The sequence below is a fragment of the Macadamia integrifolia genome, chromosome 11 (genome assembly GCF_013358625.1).
Source record: "Macadamia integrifolia cultivar HAES 741 chromosome 11, SCU_Mint_v3, whole genome shotgun sequence".
NCBI classification, from domain to species: Eukaryota; Viridiplantae; Streptophyta; class Magnoliopsida; order Proteales; family Proteaceae; genus Macadamia; species Macadamia integrifolia.
The window spans coordinates 3,277,340-3,286,912 of NC_056567.1; the positions used below are offsets into that span (position 1 = coordinate 3,277,340).

The 9,573-nt window shown below is 37.8% G+C and overlaps 1 non-coding gene across 1 annotated transcript; it reads left to right on the plus strand.

The window, feature by feature from the left end:
* The first annotated feature begins 357 nt into the window (after nt 1-357).
* LOC122094566 lies at nt 358-464 on the plus strand. The gene has a single exon (XR_006144881.1). It is a non-coding gene; the product is annotated as a small nucleolar RNA R71 (small nucleolar RNA).
* The last annotated feature ends 9,109 nt before the right edge of the window (nt 465-9,573 follow it).

Here is a 9,573-nt window from a genome sequence, read left to right on the forward strand (position 1 = left end):
GTGTTGGGGCATTCTTCTATGACATGTCCAGGGGACTGGCACCAAGCACAAATCTTAATCAAATTGACTGATGATGGCTCTCTAAGAACAATAGCCTCAATCCTCTCAATTAGGCTATCCAAATGGACTTCCTTCGCTACCATCCCATCCAAAAAATATCCTTTCCCTCCTATGGTTCTTTCACTCTCTTGGGTGGATTCCCATTCATGGGTTTTGTCAGCTAAGTAAAGTAAGAATTTCCATGCATTTCCTTCATCTGTAAAGGATGTGAATCCCTCAGGGGACATAGACTCTATCATTTGTTTAGTTGGGTAATCAATACCCTCATAAATTATTTGACATAAATGCCATAGGTCTAGGCCATGGTGAGGGCATTCTTGGAGTAGATCCTTAAATCTCTCCATAAGTTTGGAAAATGACTCACTAGGCTTTTGCCTAAACTGTAGGATATCACTTCAGAGCTTATTGGTCTTGTGAGTTGGGAAAAACTTCTTAAGAAAGACAATTGTGAATTGTTCCCATAAGGTTATGAAATTTTTCGGTAACCCATACAACCACTTCTGAGCTTGGTCTTTCAATGCAAAAGTGATAAACCTAAGCTTAACAGCATCATCAGGAAGTTGTTGGATCTTAATTAGAACACATACCTCTTCAAATTCCCTTAGAAATAGGTATGCATCCTCAGAGGTCAACCCATGGAAGTGGGGCAACATAGTGATGTATTGAGATTTGAGTTAAAAATTATTGCCCTGGGCTTGTGGTAGAACTATACAGGAAGGTTGGACTATTCTAGTAGGGTAGAACCTATCTTTCAGAGATTTAGGTGAAGGGTTTTGCTGTTGGTCTCCCATATTGAAGGGTTTTAAAGAGAGCAAACGTATAGGGTCACTACTTGTTGGATCTCTTCTTTCTAACCGATTCTTAGTATTACGTACCCACCTAACACTCATGCAACAGAAAACTACCCGCAACTAAAGTAAGACAAGCACAAAAGAGTGGATAGCAAAACTTTTTTTTTAATGATTTTTTTATTTTTTGATTTTTTTTATTTTTGGCTTTTTGGGGGCTTACCGGCAGGGATCCGGGGTTACTCAGGTCAATTCCTGAGGTACTGCTACAGGGCGAAACCTATCTTTATCATACTGTGAGGCATGACGACCTCCACCGATACAACTAATATTGCAAGTTGTTCTTCTCAGGAATTCAATAAAAGAAAAGGAAAAATAAAACAAAGCAAACAAAACACTCCGATTTACCAAAAGAAAGCGAAAAATAACATGGAACTGTCTCCCCGGCAACAGCGTCAAAAACTTGTTTGAGATTTAAAATATAACCGCAAGCGTACGGATCAGTATAGCTACGGGTCGAACACAGGGAGAGCAGCCACTTTATTTTTTTATTTCTTTTAATAATGCGAAAGTGAACCGATTAATGGTTGTGATCTAATTTTAATTACCGTCCTAAACATATGTATCTAAAATAACGTCTTAACCATTCGCCATCTAAGAATTTAAAGACGCAAACCACGCAATTAAAATTAAATAAATAAATAATTGAAAATAAACAACCCATGCAATTAAAAAAAAAAACAATAAAGGAAAAAAATACTGAAATAAAACTAAAGTAAAAGAAATGGGAGAAAGCTAGAGAGAGACTCACAAGTAGGTTTCTCTACTTAGCCCGAGGGATGCATCATAATATGAGCTTCCCTACTTGACCAGAGAGTCACTCTTACAAGGGTTACTCTACTTGACTTTAGGGAAAGGGAGACAATTAAAATAAAAGCAATAAATTGATGGTTCAATGGCTAGGAGGGGCAAAGCCAACACATACACTAACCATGAACCTTGGGGGAAAGGGATAGCAATAATGTAACGACTAAAATTAAAATCCTAAAGTAAGATAGAAAGGGTAGTCAGAAGAGGGAATGAGAGCGGGGAGAGAAGACTACTGAAGGAGCCTACTTACTTGAACTGAAAACTTGATCGATTTGAGATACTACCAGTACTAAAAACCATATCTAAAATAAACCAAATCTGAAATTTCTAGTACTAGAGAAAACAAATCTTAAAAAAAAAATTGTCCCACAGCTCATAATCTTGTCACCTAGATCTAAGCCTAGAACTATAACTTAAAAACAAATTACAACTCAATTGCATAAATCATAAACATAAAAGGGCTGAATAAGAATAAAAGAGTGCTTGCATTAATTGAAATAAAAAAAAAGCTATTACAAAAGTGATTAAAGAAAAGATAAAGAAGAACTAAAACTAAAGAGAGAGCAAGAGAAAGAGAGAGCAACTAAAAAAAACTAGAAGAAGAATGAATTGTCTCCCCTCCTCTTACATGAGTTGTATTTATAGGGAATGGGGAGGTAGGGTAACAATTTTCTCTTTCCTAAAAGAGAGAAACACACAATTGATTGTGAGATCTTTTGAGACCAAAAGTGCTAAGGTGGAGGAGAGAGAAGAGAGAAATAAATTTTGAGAAATTTTCTATAATTTTTTTGCTTATTTTATTTCTCTTTTTTTTTTCTAATTTATTTCTCTTATTTTTCTCCCTCCAAGGGACGATTTTCCTTCTTGCTTTGTGTGATTTGGACAATCTTTTGGTGATGATGTGGAGGAGAGAGAAGATTTGGATAATCTTTATTTCTCATTTTTTTTTTTTCTTCTCTTCTTGCGCAGGAACCCTTCCACCATTTTCCTTGCTTCTAATTTGATGTGGAAATCCCCTCCATGCCCTTAGTGCTTTAAGTGAGTGAAAAGCAGAAAATCTTCAACAAAATTCTCTAAAAAAAAAACAACCATGGATTCGAACTTGAGACCTCTTGGTGAGCAAGGAAATTTTGCACACCATAGCTCACCAACTACACTAGGTAGTTGTTATTACCAAAAACGAATCTTCAATCGCTTAAGGATGTGGTCCATTGATCCTTGTTGGCATTTGAAATATTCCTTGTACCTCTGGGACAACTGCAAATGGGCTGGTTCTGCATCTCGGTTTAGTTTTAATCCATTATTCTTTTTCTGGCCCAAAAAGAATAATCATTTGTACGGGTGACCAAACGAATGTGTACTTTTAATTGAACACGTCCATCTTGCTCAGAATTTCATCATCTTCGTAACCATGAAAAGAAATAGGACCTCTTTACGTGTAAAATTAAAGATATAGCGTCCGATAGTCCTTAAGGCCTTGAAAATATAAAACATGCAAAAAGAGAATAAAATTCAAGGTAGTTCCATTCTAAATATGTAAAATGCATGTTTTACTACCCTAGATTTCACACATAAATGTGCTCATCAATTATGTATTGGATGAATCATATAGGTTCAAGAAACATGTATATTTGTGTAAAAATATATAAAAAAAAATATTGGTATTATATATTGTTATCACTTAAAAATCCGATATATATGTCTTCATAATAAAATATTCACAATTAAAATTCACAGGTATTAAATTTTTTTTTTACACAAAATATTCATCATTACAAAGGTGTAGCTATAAATTGAGGTGAAAATTTGCACATCTAAATTCCGTAGTTATAGATTTTGCTGCACAAAAAATTTCAGCACTATGAAATCACAGTTATAAATTTTGGAGCACAAAATTTTACAGCTAAAATTCGTAGTTATAGATTTTACTGCACAAAAAATATGCCACTACAAAAGTGCAGTAATAAATTTTGGGGCATAAAAGTTCGTAGCTAAAATTTGCAACTATAAATTTTCCGTGAAAAAATAAAGCAATTAGAAATACGTAGCAATAGATTTACTACGAAAAATTCGCAGCTAAAATCCGCAGTTATAAATTTGTTGTGGAAAAAAAGTGCAGTTACTAATCCATAGCAATTGATTTACTACAGAAACATTCATAGCTAAAATTCGCAACTATAGATTAGCTATAGAAAAAAATCACAGTTAGTAATTCACAGCAATAGATTTACAACGAAAACATCCGCAGTTATAGATTTGCTATGAAAAAATTTTGCAATTAGAAATCCTCAACAATAGATTTTCTGTGGAAATATTTGTAGTTAAATATCCACATCTATAGAGTACCATTTCCCTGCGGTGTGAAATCCGCAGCTACAGACTTAGCGATGACACTTGTAGTTGTGGATAGAAAACCGCCGTAGCAATAGGCTATTGTTGCAGATTATTAGACCTTTTACTATGGAAAAAGCCACAATTATAGGCCTCCTTTGTTGTAGTGCCATGCTTAGATGCTATTCCGTTTTACAGTGAAAACTATCATCAATCTCCACAATCACCATCAAATATGACTAATTAATTATCCTGATTTCATAAGCCATATTATGCTCATAGGCTTCAACTTCTATACTCAACCTGCATTGAGTTTGCAGAAAATCAATAGACAAGACATAGGTAATGTCATCCTTCAAATAAGACAATAAGAGAAAAATAAAAGAAGAAATTGGAAAATATAAACAAGAAACGATTCAGAAAAAACCCATAAGAATAACATGATTTGGGATAATTAGAGATTCATAGTGATTTAGAGATCAGGGAACACAATTCGGATCTGGATCAACCTTTATTAGTTAATTTTTTTCATATACATAAAAAATTATCTTTTCTATGATTTTACCCTCAACGTGATATCGATACCCAATACAAGATCAACTAGGTTAAGGGTGTCAATTTGATATCAATACTTGAACCATACCAAAGGATATCTAATCTTGCTCTGCGGATGTCACCATCCAAAGCTGATTGAATTGAGTCCAATTTTATTTAAGGAGTGAATTTTTCTGGGTGCGACATAGAGCCTTTGCTGCATGCCTCCACCAATGAGAGCACGTGGGAAGACATCGATCAAGGGTGTACAGTAGTACTCATTTCACACCCTCGATGTTTCTGGGCACAACCCCTACGCCCCGCCTAGAAAGCACTACCCCTATATTTGAAGAGGGCCATTATAGGTTTCAAAATGTCCTGGAGATCCCTTATTATCTGCTTTATATTCATGGGTCCATGATGGGCACAGTCCTCTCCTCACCATAGTTTCACCATTAGTTTACCATAATGTTAGAACATTCAATCTTCAAGTTCCTTGGAAGTTTCTGTTATGCTTGTCTCGAATTATTGACCTATTTTGAAAAACGATCCGCTCTGACATTTTATTGATGATGACACATAAAAAATTTTCTGAAAACCCGATAGTCCTTAAGGCCTTGAAAATATAAAACCTGCAAAAAGAGAGTAAAACCCAAGGTAACTCCATTCTAAATATGTAAAATACATATTTCACTACCTTATATTTCACACATAAATGTGCTCATCAATGCCCCATGAAAAGCCTAGTAAAAATCAGAAATATATGAGGAAAGAGAGGGCTGGTCAGAGACCCAAGAACCATCATCTTTCCTTAGGGCACAGATCTGATTTCGATAACGCCTCATCTTCACTGACAGGTGAAAGAATTTAGAGCTACGGTCACCTTCTTTCATCCATCAATGCTTTGCTTTCTCTAACCACAATTTTTCTTGAAGCTGAGAAACCTTCAAGAGATTTGTTTTTGCATCTGCTTCTTGGTTAAATAGATCATCTGACATACCCAACTTGTCGATGTCCTCCTGGATGGTCTAAAGAGCAAGGGAAGCACGCTCCAATTCCTTGTCGATGTTGGGAAAAGTGATTTTTGCCCAAGACTTGATTAACGATCTTGCATGCTTTAATTTCTTCGCAAGAACTAGAATGGGGTCCCCTCTTACTTCACTATCCCAAGCTTCTTTTACCAACAATAAGAAGTTATCATCTTCCATCCTAAAGTTATGAATTCTAAATGGAGAATTAAGGGGTTTTAGAATCACATCTGAGCATAACAAAGGGGCAAATGATCAAAGGCAGAACACTGAATTACTCTCTGAGAAATATTATTGAAAATGCCGTCCACTTTTCATTGCAGAAGCTACGGTCAAGAGTGGCTGAAATATGACCTCTGCGATGATTGTTTGTCCAGGTAAATCTCCTACCCTGAGAAGGAACCGGGACGAGCGAGCATGCATCTACCGTAGCTTGGAACTCAACTGCCGAACCGGTATTGAATCTGCCAAGGCCCCTTTTCTCAGATGAAAGAAGGGTGGCATTGAAATCGCCTACAACAGTCCAAGGGATGGTGGACAACCCCACCTGACCCAGCTCGATCCACAAATTTGTGCAATGGATTTTAAAGCTACTTGCATGAATAAACGAGAAAGCAATTTTATCTCCAAGCCAATCAAAAATTAGAGTGACCTGTTGATCAGATGAGGAGATGAGAGAGGGACGATTGATCCCATGCTTCCAGAGTACTCACAGATTGGGCACTTTACCATCGCGCTGGTTATGAATGAAGTCCACTTCAAAGCCTAGTTTGCTCATCATGAGAAATGGAAATTTATTAGTCTGAACCATCGGCTCAGTAATACAAACAACTTCAAGTGAGTGCTCTTTCAACAGAGATCTCAAGGCCCTTGCACCAGTGCCTTCAAAAAAGAACTCGCATCAATGACAGAGAGAGTTAGACTCGTTTGTCAGACCTCTTGGTCTAACTTGACCGCTTATTCTTTGAGTTTCCTCCCAGAGAATAACCTGCTCCTCCTTTCTCCAGAGCTGTGAGAGCATTGTCTATGACCTCCATTGCAGGGTGATTCAGAGAAATTCTTCCACGAGTTATTACAGTCTCGGGAAGACAGTCTACTATAGCATTGTTCGTGGTACCTTGGATGCAAGAGGAGGAGGAGAGACGTCCCCCTCTAGCCTTGTTTCCACCTCCATTTAATCTTACTACAGCATCTCCACGAGTGCAGGTCGGTATGGTTACACCTTGGTGAACGATAGCGACCTAGTCAGCTGGTGTCGTGCCAAGAGGGCCCTGAGTACTGCCCATCTAGTCTGTTGCTTCATGCGAGGAAGATGGAGCTTCCGAATCATTGTCTGATGAGGCGGAACTTTCCAGATCTGAGTCCGTCTCTGACCCAAATCCAAAGGACCCAGATTCTTCAATCTCCCCTCTTCCATATTAGGAATAGGAATATTTTGTGTGCCAATTAGCGTACTGCAGCAACATTACCATCTAAGGTCAAAATTTTTGCCAAGGGAGGAAGCAAAATTTGAATATCTCCTTCCCTATCAACGCCTGTACCTTCCTTAGAAGGATTTTGAATAAAATCAGGCTGATTTCTTTCCTTTGAGCGCCTTCTCTCTGCCAGTTGGTTGACTCGTTCTGAGTTGACTCTGTCTTCCACATAGATGGCACCCGGGATTAAGGCCGCCCTGTGAAGAGCTGCTTCCTTCTTGTCCTCTGATTTCTTTTGCCGACATTTTCCAATTTGATGACCCTATCTTTTGTAGAAACCACATCGACTGATCCCATCCTCATAGACCACTTTTTGCCTAAAACCAAACACTTTGGTGGTGCCTGGTTCTAATCACTCTACTTGGACCTCATCTATGTGAGATGCCAAGTCTGAGGCATCTACCTCCACGAGGACTAGGGCGAAATAACCCATTAAACCAAGTCTACTGTGACGATCTAGAGCTACTGGCCACCCCGACTGCCTTTGCTATAGAAAGGAGAACGTTCTCGTGCCAGTACTCCAAGGGAAGGTCTGGGAAGCAAACCCAGATAAGTTTTGTCTAGACTTGCCTCTCATAGATGTTAAAGTCTGGCTTCCAGTATTGGAACCTTATCATCTGACCTCCTAGTTTAAGAGGGCTTCACTTCCAGACTACAGCTTTGTCTCCTTCACAATGAAATTGGAAGATGACATAGCCCTTTCCAAGCGAATGCATGATGACACCCTTGCTTAGATTCCATTTCTCTGCAGCCGCATTCCTCAATGCATCAAGGGAGATCAGCCTAAAGTTTACCCTCCCGATTAATGCAAAGCAAAATATTTGGTACTTAGATTCATAATTGTGTTGAAGAATGATTATCCGTCAAATGTTTCCAGCCTGAATTGGCTCGAGAAGAGAGTCGATTACAGGCCATGAGGTATTTGATACTGCTCTAGCATAAGATCGTCGAGGAGGATGAAGATCACCCACCATCTCAGAATCTACAGGCGCTGGACCCCTGTCTGGCTCCTCGCTAGCAGCACCATCGATCTCCAAACCTTCTTCAGTTTCACCTCCATCGAGTTCTCCACCCATGTTGTCCATAATCTCAAATTAGTCGCTTTGTTTAGCATTTGTTTTTCCGTTGACCACTAGTACCAAGAACCACCAGCAAGTCTACTCTTAATTTTGTCCAGCAAAGGAAAAAGGTATTCTTTTTTCACCCTTCGATCAATCATGTTTCCTTCCGTAATTACATACAAGAATTTCTCCTATATTGAAAGACCCATAAATTTAGAATACACAGAACCCAGATCAACATTCCATTTCATGGTTGAATCAGAGCACGTTTTTGTAAGAACCATGAATGATGGCTCTACAACTAATCTTGTGCATACTTCATCATACCTATCTCCAAAGCAAGTATTCCCTGTCGACTTTCCGTACCTACTTATCCCTCTAGTCAGTCAGACCAAAGTCGATGATATGCTTACACTGATGGAAATCCCTCTAGAATCTATGGAGAGACTGAAGCAACAGATATTAAACTATGATTTTGAAGTGGCCTTGTTTTGTAGAGAGCGGAGCGTTCGTCAATCCTTGGATATAATCATAGGTCTTAATGATCAGGAATTGTATTGCTGATTTTATTCAAACTATGTGTGTAATCTCGTGTTATATGAATGATGAATATATATATATATATATATATATTAGTCAAATACTATTTGTTCTTGTACGGGAACATAATAATCCAATCATATATTCATATCCAAATTAAATGATATAACTGGTTGACCAAAAGTTTGACTAACAAGGTGATTAAGTAATTTCAGATAAAAGAGGTAGGGTAAAACTGGCCTGGGATTCCTTAGCCTTGGGCCAGCTCTGCCCAATATCGCCCTAGTCCCAGTCCATTCCTAAGCCCAAGCCCAAGCCCAATCAACCGGACTGGGGCTGCTACGGACACCGTTGAGGTATTTTTTTTTTTTTTTAGTTGGAACCCCATTTATAAATTAAAAAATAAAATACAGAACTTTTAATAACAATCATATATAGAATTTCACAATATAATTGCTGAAGTACTGATTCAAAATTTTGATTTTACAATTAATATACTGTTAAGAAAACCATCAAGTGCCTTTTAAGAGAAGTCCCCTTCTGATTTCCATCATCTCTGCAATCTGCAGATTTTTTTTCTTCATCATCATGGATATAGACAATTTTATTGGAACACGTAAATCTTTATATGCATTGTGTGATTATGTGTTTGTGATCCCATTCTTTTTTTTTTTGTTACATCATTTTAAATTCTTCTTTTCTACACTAATCCACTTCGACTGTGTTTGATAGTCATTCAGTTCCAAAAATGGCGTTTCGTGTCAAAAACAGAATTTTCAGTTTCCGTGCTAAAATGCCATTTAAAAAAAAAATGGTGTTTTGTGAACTTGTATCAGGAATGATTACCCTAGTTTTCACATTTTTTTTTGTGGGGGGGGGGGGGGGG